This window comes from Hermetia illucens, chromosome 2, assembly GCF_905115235.1.
Source record: "Hermetia illucens chromosome 2, iHerIll2.2.curated.20191125, whole genome shotgun sequence".
In the NCBI taxonomy this organism is placed as follows: Eukaryota; Metazoa; Arthropoda; class Insecta; order Diptera; family Stratiomyidae; genus Hermetia; species Hermetia illucens.
Window position 1 is genome coordinate 154,394,233 of NC_051850.1, and position 12,027 is coordinate 154,406,259.

At 41.2% G+C, this 12,027-nt stretch overlaps 1 protein-coding gene across 2 annotated transcripts in view; it reads right to left on the reverse strand.

The window, feature by feature from the left end:
- LOC119650372 overlaps positions 1 to 10,542 on the reverse strand; it is a 165,026-nt gene extending 154,484 nt beyond the window's left edge. The window contains exons 1-2 of one of the 2 annotated variants that reach the window (XM_038053104.1): positions 10,245 to 10,542; positions 9,914 to 10,092 (exon numbers count right to left, since the gene is read on the reverse strand). The gene's annotated coding sequence lies outside the window, so the exon portion shown is untranslated. Of the gene's footprint in view, positions 1 to 9,913 lie in introns of both variants that reach the window. The other variant, XM_038053103.1, reaches the window with a different exon arrangement.
- Between the last annotated feature and the right edge of the window lie 1,485 nt (positions 10,543 to 12,027).

Below are 12,027 nucleotides of genomic sequence, written 5' to 3' on the forward strand. Positions count from 1 at the left end.
GATTCAGTGAAGTGCTAAGAATATGGTTATCGTTGCGGCTTTACCTGGCTGGTTATATAGCTGTACAAGAGAATAGGTTAAAAATAATGCTTTTATTCGATTATTGTCTTGTGGGTTTAAAAATAAATAATATATACGCGAATAAATTAAATCTCCCATTAAAATTGCTGCTGCACCTTCTTTACATACTGTAGAGCTTTTAGCGGATTAACATATTTTATTTATAATATTATTAATATCGACTCGATATTAAAATCTCTACCCCTAAAGATTAATTACATGAAAATTGGAAATAAAATATTGACAGTTTTTCTCTCATAATCGATTGATAGATTGCAGTCACTCAAATGGAACGACCAGGGTCTGCTCTGTGATCATAATTATGGGAGTTGGGCTAGCGGTTTTTTTATGAATATTTTCCAAACAATTAATCCAAATTAGATCAAATCAGTTTGTTAAAAATGTGTTTTTTAAACTAACAGAAAAGAAAACGGGAATACCAACCCATTCTTCCCTTCTACTTTCTTCCTTTATGAACACTTGCTCTTCCAACCTCCCCGAGCGCGACCTTTCTTTATTGCGTTGCATATTCCCTTATGTCAAAACTGACGCTCACCACCCCGTGGTTGAATTTAAAGCGGAGCGGAGGTCGTTCAAAACCCAAAACCAAGCGTAAAACTACTAAGTTCAACTTCCGCAGAGCCAATTTTGACGGTCTGAACTTAGCTTTAGCGTCCTTCAATTGGGTACATATATTAAGTAACTCATCCTGTGACCAAACTCTAAACACCTTTTACAATATCCTGTCCGATCTCTTCTACTGTTATGTTCCTTCTTCCCCTCCCTGCCTAAGTTCGTACCCAACTTGGTTCAAAACGGAAATTCTTATTAAATTCGCCTGAAACATACACTGCGGAAGAAGTTTCAGGCTTCTAAGAATGACACCGACCTTGGTTACTTTAAGACTAGACGCTCTACTGTGAAGTCAATAGTCAGAAAAGCTGTACTTATTGTGCGTCAAAACCGCCCTTGCCCACGGTAACTTGAAGCCCTTTTGGTCTCACGCTCGCAATTCTCGTAATCCCACTCAATCTCTCCCTTCTTCTATCAGACCTTCTCTGCACCCACTTCTCTTCCATGTTTTCTCCCTCGAGCCCTCCACCCTCTACACTTCTCATAACTACAGACTGCTCCGAATCTCTGGCCATTTCTCTCCTTACGTCTTCCTTGATTCAGTTCCTCATTGGTAATCTTGACCCCAATGTCAGACCTGGCTCCGATGCGCTTCATAACCTCTTCCTCCTTAACTGTAAAAAAACACATTTCCCTCCCCCTGAGTATAATCTACAGCAAAAGTCTAGATCAGTGCAATTTTCCCCGTCTCTGGAAAGAGACCCTTATCCTTAACAGCGAAGACCCTTCTATTGCTGCGAACTACCGCCCCATTTCTCTCCTCTCCTCTCCTCTCCTTGTTCCTCTCCAAAATCCTGGAAAGATACGTCAACGACTGGTTGACCGCGCGCTTCGGTCACCTCATTGTCAAAGAGCAGCATGGTTTCGTGAAACATAGATCTACGGCGCCAAACCTTCTGGTCTTTACCAGCTTTGTGGCAAAATGCTTCAAGTCACAACAGGAAGTACATGCTATTTATACCGATTTCTTCAAAGCCTTTGATACCGTTGACCATAACGTTTTCCTCTCTAAATTCTCATTACTCTACTACTATTTTCCTCCCTCAGTCATCTCTTGGTTTTCCTCCTATCTCTCATACCGTTCCTGCAAAGTTTATTTTCATGGTTACTCATCTCGTTCCTTCTCTCCTTCCTCTGGTGTTCCCCAAGGCTCTATACTTGGCCCGTTACTCTTCCTGTTTTTTATCAATGACCTCAACTCCAACCTCACCTGCCCGTATTTGCTTTACGCAGACAACCTTAAATTGTTTGCCTCTGTTTCTTCTCCGCTGCACTGTGCCTTCTTACAGTCCAACCTTGATAATTTAGTCCATTTCTGTTCGGTCAACAAGCTGCAACAATAAATGCCACTGGATATGCTATTCGCTTAAACCCTCCCCAACATCCTTTTCCTATTCTCTCAGTGGACCCCTTTTACTACTGACCTCCTTCAAACACCTGGGTGTAATTTTGACGACAAATTTCGTTTCAATTCCCACTTTTTTGACATCATTAATAGAGCTTCCGAAATGTCTGGTTTTACCCCACGTTCCTCCTCCGACTTTACCTCAATTCAGCCCTACTTAACACTCTTCTATTCCTTTGTCAGAAACATCCTTGAATATGGCTGTGTAGTATGGTCCCCCTTCTGCATTCGTGACTGCCGCGCTCTTGAAGTTGTTCAACGCAAATTCACGCCGACCCTCTTTTACCAAAAGAACCTCCAATCCTCTTTTATTAAAACAACTTCCTCTTTTACCAAAAGAACCTTCCACGGGTTGGTTATCACGACTCCGCACCGTCAACCTCCCCTCCCAACAGCAACGTATCTTCCTTGATATGTGTACTCTTTTTAAACTCTGCAATTATCTGATGGACTGCTCCGCTAAATCGGATATTACTTTCCGTATCGCCTCGTCTCATAAAAGACGTAGTGCGGATATTTTTGATGTACCCTTCGCGGAGCTCGAGATTTACTTCAACTCTTGGATGGTCTATGATAGGACCCTTGAAAAACATTCATTGAAAAAGAAACGGCTAAGATGAGTAGAAAATCGGGCAATAGTGGCGGCAGGTCCATTTGAAAAAGGTTGAGGAACGAGTCAATATAGTCAGAATGATCAAAAAAACAAGAAGGAATCCTTAGGTGTATATAAGAGAATCTTGCTCTCTCTTAATAGTAGCCACCAAATATTTAACGCCCTAATCTCCCTTCAGTTTGTATGAGTTTAGAGGATAAAATACTCATTCAAAGCGTGGGATACAAATTTATAGGCTCGTAAAGTATAATATCAAATTCGAAATCTATTCTCTAATAAAATAATAAGATACGCGGAAGTTTTGATTAATTAAATAAATGATATTCGTATTCTGAACCTTTAGAGCGGAGGGGGGGGGGGCTTAACTCTCTTAACTTAAGCCCGAAAAGATGTTTAAAGAACAATCGGGATTTAATTTTTATATTCAAATGATTAGGGGGTATGACATAAGGGTTGTCGATTAGTACTTTGCAGATTTTAGTTTTGGCTTTGATTGGGGGGGAAGTTGGGGATTGGTCACACTTAAGGAAGCAATAAAACGAATGAAATTAGGGAAAGGACATTGCATCTGAGATCTGGAAAACGAAGAGCTGAAACTGACTACTGTGGCTCAATGACTCCTTCAATCGGGTCATTGAAGAAGGTAGAACACCATCTGGCAAGCAAGAAAGCACAACCGTTTCAATATGGAAAAAGGAAGGTAATCCAGCAGAGTATTCAACTTATCGTCCGATTCGGTTACTGCCCCATGAAGAATTTTAAACGCCTTCTTGACAACCATATTCACGACATCACTCAAATAATCATGAATTAGGTGGGGTTTGTCAAGAACTGCGCAAATACTGGTGCAATACACACAACATGATTGCCCATGAAGAAACACTGTGCGAAGTATCGTCCTCTTTATATTGTATTGCTGGATCTAGAGAAGGCGTTTGATCGTGTGCGACACAGACTCATCTAGTATGCTCTCTCGCTATAACGTGTATAAAGTGTGCCGGGGATATCAAAACCGCTTCGTGTCTCTGCCGGTGTTCATCAAGGAAGCGCCCTCCCACCACTCCTTTTTGTTCTTATTCACTGACAGAGGAGGTGACCTGCTCAGAGCTGAGCGATTTAAATATCTGGCGTCAATGATATCAGCCAATGGTGAACTGCGCTTTGAAATTGTTTCACGCATTAGGGCAACTACAACTGACGTTCTTTGTGATCGACATATTAACAGACGCGCAAATCTAAAATTTGCCACAGAGTCATCCGCTCTCTATGGTTCTAAGCGTTGGCCGGCTATAAGAGACAATGAACGACGTCTCGCAGTAAAATTCCTGATTCCTCGAATCCAGTAGCTTTCCTAAAGGTCATTTTAGCAGCTACTAGAATTCTTGTACTGTCTGGGTTGAAAGTCCGCAATAGCCTTGGTAAATATCTGAGTGTGTTTTCTCGATGTCTCTAGCGATTTAATTAGTGTAAATGATTGGATGGTTTTTTTGTTTTTCGTGACTCCTTACTGTAGAAGACAATGATTTTGCCGGTCCTCATATATTCTTCGAAGACTTGGGTTCTCAACAAACTCTTAGTCACGTCTGAGAGAAGAATCCTTCAAAGAATTGTTTAGGATAGTGAAGGATGATTGATGTTGAACCGGACCAAATTGAGAGCAGCTTATTCTCACGTTTTTTGGTCCACGGATCCTTCGTTTGGGGTTTCGTCCAGGGCAGAGGCAACTCATCAGATGCTGCCTCACCTATGCCCTGGGAGCATTTTGCTTAGGATAGTGAGGGATCCAACATCAAATGGATGTGGACTTAGGATCTCTCACTATCCTAAGCAATAATTTAGCTTTAGCCTAGCTTAGGCTCAAACTATTGGCGGTTTCACTTGGATATAATTCGCACCCTTGTCGTGCTTTTGCGGATATATAAAAAGGAGCATTTTCCACCTGTTACCACTTACGGTTACGCTGCTCCCAGGGCAGAGATGAAGCAGCGTCTGATAAGCTGCCTCTGCCCTGGACGAAACCGTTAGTCCCTACCTTCAAAGAATGTTTAGCCACCTGCATGTGAACGGACGATTCCGTAGCCTATATAACAACGAAATGTATGGGCGATAATACAACCGTTTAGGAGGCTACGGTGGGCGGGTCATTTAAATTGTATGGATGAGGATGATCCAGGCCAGGGTAATATCTATGGTAGAAAAAGAAAACATGTGGTAGACCAGTATGTCAAACAGCTTTTGGAGAGGTCGCATTGGTGGACACCGGCGCAAAAATATCTGGAATTAGTAAGGAAGGAAAGTAGTCTAGACCGAATACCGGTTGCTGCGCCATTGATGGTAATGATGATTTTACTTCAAAAAGCATATTCCTATATTTCGGGAACCGCCTGTTCCCTGAAGAAAGGAATAAGTAGTTCCCGATTTATGCATATTGAATACTAACGAAAAATAAAAACCGTCTAATCATTTTCACTGGGAAAATCTCTGTGTGTAATAATATTTAATGGTTTGCCTCTAGGTGTTATGGGCGATCAAAGTCTTCCCGTCCATATCCAATATCTGGTAATCTGCTGATCGTATCTGAACGGCAATGAAAGATAAAAGGCTGCTGTTAACCTCTTATGTCCAATTATAGTTCAGCATCTCTTCAAAGGTTACTGACTGCTTACCGCTTGACATGGGACATTTTGATTTGTTAGTAGATGTGTGAATTGTCTTGTTGACCAGATACAAAAATTCATTTTTCAGATTTTGTGTAAAACAAAACCCTATTCAAATCGGCTTACTGTCTGTCTGCCTTTTTTTCGTTGCAAAGCGGAAAGTTCTAACCCGACCTACTAGAGGGACAATGTGTGTGGTGAAACTCGAACAATTAAAAACAACAAATAAGGGGGTCGTCACCCGTGAAGCGCGATCTCCTTCGTGTCCATTTAGGAATTAGGTTAGGCCGTAACTTACTACTCCATTCCGTTGTTTAATTCATTTTGGGACATTCAGGATAAATCTGTAAGTTCAGCGTCCTTTAGGTGAGTCATACCGTCTCTCCTGTTATTCCAGTATTCCTCCAGTTCATCCCAATTGTCGATGATAGTTTAGGACTCGCCGATTGTCGGATCATAGCCTTAACCCTTTTTCACCAAAATACGACGGCAATCATGCCTGCTATCATACATGCTGCTTCGTCTGATGCTGTACGATGGTCACACATTCCGAAGACGGCTATCTGCACACCTTTCGGACTCTTCGAGTTCACCAGGATGACTTTCGGCTTATGTAATGCTACGCAGACTTTCCAGAGGTTCATCCACTGTCTTGCGAAATTTGAACTTTTGTTTCGTCTACATGGATGATGTTTTGGTCCCTTCCGCTTCCGAATATGAGCACTTGGACAATCTGGAGTTCATTTCCCAACGTCTCCTTGCAGCCGGACTTATTCTAAACATTGAAAAATGTAGATTCCTACAGAAGCAGGAGAAATTTTTTGGCCACATGTGAAGAACCTTCATGTTAAACTTCTACCATCGTTTCTTGCCCAAGGCCGCTCATTACCAAGCGATCCTCAACGTTGGACACATGTGAAGGTTCTTGGGCATGTTAAACTTCTATCGTCGTTTCTTGCCCAAGGTCGCTCATCAGTAAGCGATCCTCAACGCCTACTTGTTTGGGCCCAAAAGCAAAGACTCGCGCGAGGTTGCGTGACTGCCGAGGCCATCCATGCGTTTGAGTCGGTCAACCAACAGCTTGTTAATGCAACACTGCTGGCATTTCCTCAGCCAGATGCACCGCTAGCTGCGTTGGTCGATGCTTCAGATAAAGCGGAGCTCTTCACCAACGGGTGAATCAAATCAGGCAACCGTTGAGCTTCTTTTCAAAACAGTCAACCCAGCTCAACATAACTACAGCGCCCACGATCGTGAGCTATTCGCCGCGAACCTCGTTATAAAATACCTCTGTTTTTCCCTTGAGGCCAGGCTGTTCACCGCGTTCACAAACTACAAGGGCCTTATTTTCGCACTTTGATAAAAGCAGGTCCCCGTCCCCGTCCCCGTCCCCGTCCCCTTACCAACAAGCACGTTCGAAAGAGGTAGGTTTACTCCCTAGATCAACCAAGCGCTTCCACACCGTCCATGTCGACATCGTTGGCCCCTTGCGAGACTCGCACGGATTCAAATATTGCCTCACAATCATCGACAGGTTTACGCGGTGGTCTGAAGCAATATCTCTGTCTGACATCACGGCACAATCATGTGCCGAGATCCTCTGTCGAGAGTGGATTCCGCGCTTTGGAATTGTGAATTCATTTCTGCCACTGTATTCAATGGTCGTAGAAGCAGTTGACGGCCTGACTTGAAACTGGGGTGGCAAATGTCAAGAGTGATATTTGTCAACACTTTAGTCTCGTCCGCCGGTCAGAGAAGGGACATAATTTAAGCTCTACTTTCATTTTATAAAAGTATAATATAACCTAAGAGACATAAGTAGTGATAGAAGTTGTATTCATTCTGGGATGAAGTAGTCAATAAATTATAAGAGAAAAACCAATGAAAAATAATTATCTTTCATTCAATTGGAAACGTTCTTATCCAAAGTATCTCTTTGATATTAAAGGGGTCATCCCGTGTGTCAGATTCGCGATTTCTTTTGGCATCAATTATATCTAGATATAGTGTAGAATATATGGGCAAAGTGATTTTTTGATATTCGGAGTCGTTCGGAAATTATAGTGTTAAACACATGATAAGTAACATGTCAGATTTGTGTCGATCGCCGTAAATGACGTTCGAATGACTTCCTTAAAAGGACAAAAATTGCCAAGGCTGCATATGTGTTTCTTAAAGAAACCTAAGGTTTATGGATTAGGTATAGCAGATTAAGGGTCAGTTAATGCTTTATGGCTAAAAATCGTATTCTAATTTTTAAATGCGTTCTTTGAAATTTTCAGGACTTATTCAGAACATATTTCTACGGTCCGCAAACTAGCATAATTGCGATTCTTTCAGTAGTTTTTTTTTATCTTTGGAGAAGCCGTGAAAAAACATCAAAATTCACAAAAAAAAGTTAACACGGCAGCAAAAATTTAGCTTTTAATATTTTTTAATAACCCTAGTTTGCGGACTGTAGTTAAGTCTGTACGTTAAAATGCCATTTACTTTTTTTTCTCTTTAAGATGATCACAGCGCCCTCTAGCGTGACAGCAGAAAAACACTTTTTTTTGGAGTTGGGTGTATGAATTGCTCTGTATTTCAATAACCAACTATGCGATCGGGGTGGAAAAACTACTGTGCACACTCAAAATATTAGTAAATCTACGGTGAAAAATTCGTATTTATATCTTTATCCAGTTCTTCACAAAAAATTTTCAAAAAAAGCCAAAAAAAAACGGCCTTCACACGGGATGACCCCCTTAAGATATCATCCAGGGTGACTCGCGGATAAGGAGAATATCTATGGGACAAATTTTTTGAGTGTAATGTATATTACCAATTTTTACTCCCTTGCTCTATGGTCGACTAGCAAGAAAGTTGTAAATATATTCCAAGGATATGATTTGACACTACGCAATGAAACGCAAGTACTCCATAAAGTCAACGAGTTACGGAAACACAATATCTACGAGGAGAATTCAACATTTCTGAAGCTAAAAAATGACCTTTCTGTTTTCCCGGTCCTAGAATAGTGGATAAGAACTCAATATAAAAACAAAATTGAGAGATTCTTTTACATCCTAGACAACTTCCGATTTATGTTATCCTATCAGCTAAGAATGTTGGGATTTAAGGAATTTTCTCTAAAGTTCATTTACGTGGGCAAAGGCCACCCGTTATTCAGCTGGACCTCTACTTACATATTACACGATTCGTCAAACATTATGTCCGTAACGAAAATCGAAGAAAAAATGAAGACAAACTGTGACGGCGAAATAGCTATTATCCCAAGGAACATATCGTCCCGTGTAGAACAGCACCCCATACATATCCAATATAAAATGTTCCCCGAATTAACCAAAGATGAAATCTTCTTATTTTCATCCCAAGAAAAATATAAGGACTTTGATGGTGCACACTCTGCGCCACAGGGACGAAAATCAAGCAAAGACTCACGGATCGATTTTTATTTCGTTCAGCTCTTTTACCATGATATTACTCGTATTTTCTTCAGGGTATTGACAAGGGTCCCTATTAAAGTAGGCTTTAAGAACAAGGAGAGAAAGGACGTTTCTTAGTAATTCATGAAGGTGAGCAGGACCGAAACAAACAAAGAATTTGAAATTTGGTGGAAGGTATTTGCAGGTGATCCTTCGGTACTGTATGTATGTACGAATGATTTCCCAATTAATTATAGATACTGATTCGGTTCAGTTCATTTTTCTGAAGACTGGTTAAATGAAGTCGAAAAATATTTTTTCACTTACCCAGACAGCGGCGCCGAATAGCAATTTCCATAAAATGTCGATTCGTCTAAACAGCTGGGTTGAAGGAATTTGTTATGTCATGGTACTAACTCTATATTAGCAACAATCACGAACGTCTTGAAATATATTTTTATGAATGTTTGTATAAGCTTTAATATAATTCGGGACAAAGGACTTGTAAACAGCATGTAACCAAAATATTCGTACGTAGGATGGAAAACCGCAGCTTGGAATTGTGAGATGAACCTTGGATTTTAGGAAAGCTTATGGGGGAGAAATTAAAGTGCTCTCGACGCATTGTTAGCCTCACCATTCCTAGCTCCTTCGTTCATGCATTAGATATTCTACAGTATCACTTAACATTTTAATAGTAAAACTAAAACTAAGCAGATTGTCCGAATAAAACCAATGAAAATTCCGACAAATGTGGAAAGAGATCTTTTTTAAACTGACAAAACCTAATCTCAACTAAAAGGATCTTATTCTAATCGTAATGGAGCTATCACACCAAAAGCTTTCTCTCAAAACAGCCTAATGGAAGGCAGCCTGTCCTATGTGCAATAATTTAACATTTTTTTATTTACTCCTTTCGTGATTAGGTTCTTCCAAATACTATTGAACTGCAAATACCGGACAACGTTATTCCCTATACTGGCAAAATGGACCAATCGTCAAGCCAATTGGGAAAAACCAACGCACCGACCAGACAAAGTTCGAGAGAAAAGGAAATGTTGAAAGGTAAGAAAGGTAAGAATACTTTTTTACAGTAAACACTAGAACAAGCTAATCTTACCTACAAAACAGGTATCACCCAAAATTCAGCCAGCACCTCTAATGGCAAGAAAACGTTCTATGAAGTCGATATTAAGCCGCCCGTCGAGTATTAGCACTAATTAGCACGCAACAACTTAAGTGCTCTTTCACTTTCCCAAGCACATATTACTTTCCACTTTTCAGGAGAACTTTCACCGCCTGGAAAATCACAATTTCAAACAACAACACTTGCAATTTTAAAACTTTGGAAGCACCCACACCAGACTTATGAATCGCTATGCATTCAACCAGGATTATCTTATCACTCCACTAGAGCATCTTTTGTGATAATTCAAAGATAATTTCAATACCGCGTAACTTCTCCAGAGGAAGCGACAAGTGTTTGCACTAACACAACGACATGTACTGGACGTTGCTAACTACGACGAGGAACTGTAGGCATCCTTTGAAGCAGCTAGACGGAAAGGACGACGACCGTTAAAAATGCTTTAAAACACGCAAAACTACCGAACATCAAAACTCCTCAAATTAGTTTTTGGACGTGAACTTTCTCGCGACGAAACAAAGACTAGGAACGTTCAGGACATTTCAGATTTGTCTGTAAAAATATGAGATAAAGGACACTACGTAGCGATCCGGGAACGTCTGTGCTCGTTGGCTCCAGGATGGAGTCTGATAACAACTTATTCGGAATGCCTTATCGTAGGTCCACCAACGCCTCGCATTCATCAAGCAATTCTATATTCCGGTACCGGGAGAGTGTGTTGTTGTCGAAATGTGATTGTGGAGGTGTTAAACCCAGACAACAAGGAATCTGTTGATGGGGAGTCTTACGGACTGAAAAAGATGTAAAACAAAGTGAGATGAGATGAGATGAGTGTTGCATGAGAGAAATGCTCTATAGCAAGGATGATAGAGATGCTGCAAATTATTGCATGCTACATAAGGGTTGGAATGAAAAATTTGGTGCTTTGATGTCTAACTAGTATTTATAAAAGGATGTTTTTAAGATTTTGTGTAAAACAAGACCTTATTAAAATCTGTTTACTGTGTGTCTGTCTTGTTCTTTTTTTTGTGAAGAGATGGATATCTTCAAAAGACTGTGAGCGTGATTTTTACCCACTAAAACCACCCCCGACTCCCCAATCCCTGTGGAACCACCATAAGATATTACATCACAGGGCGGAGTTAGCCCACTTTAGCTAATTCTCCTAGCTTCTATGCGTAACGTAACCGCGGCAATTGGGCAAATTGTTCAATTTGAACCTGTAGAGGTACTAGTGATGTCCCCAACGCCCCGTCAGAAACTTGTTGAGATTATAATTAATCTCCCCATGTTGTTCTCTTGTCCCCCCAGCTACTCCTTGATGGTAGTATGTCTGGACACCGGTCCTTACCCGAGTGGTCCCAATGTCCTGCCACCTATTTACAGATCTCTGCCTTTCAGCGGTCTGGGACAAACTTCAGAATGTATATACTCGTCATCTGATCTGCAAAGATCAACACAGACAACAAATAGCTCACAAATATACCGTGGCCCTCCCATGTTCGTCATTTTCCTTGCCAGGGCCAGGCTCGCCGTGGATCCCTTGTTACAAGCATATTGCACGTGTTGTTTAAAACATGGCTTCGTATCTATCATCAATACCAAATATTTAATGGTCGGTTTGGAAGTCATGATGTGATCCCCGATCCTAATTCGCTTTGTGATAAAGACCGCTTCCGTTTTTTCCTTTGCAAGTGCCAGTCCAGCGCTCTCTAAGTAGCACTAGATGCTTTGCGACTACAACCAATGCTATATCATCGGCATAACCCACCGTCGTGGCGTCCTCCGGAACCGGAAGGTTAAGTACATCATTGTACATGATGTTCCACAATAGTAGGCCCTGTACCGAGCCTTTTGGGACAACCACGGTGACATTGTACCCTTCGGGTCCATCAGCCGTGTCATCCCAAAGCGTCCATTTTCGCAGGTAACTATCGACAATAGCTGCGAGATAGATGGTGGTCAAAGGGCAGTATAGGTCCTAGGGCGAAACGTGGATTAGTACCCAGAATGGAACACAAAACCTGGGAAACGTCTGTTGAACCAACCAACACCTCTACTACCAACCCCAATCTCCACCTCCACTT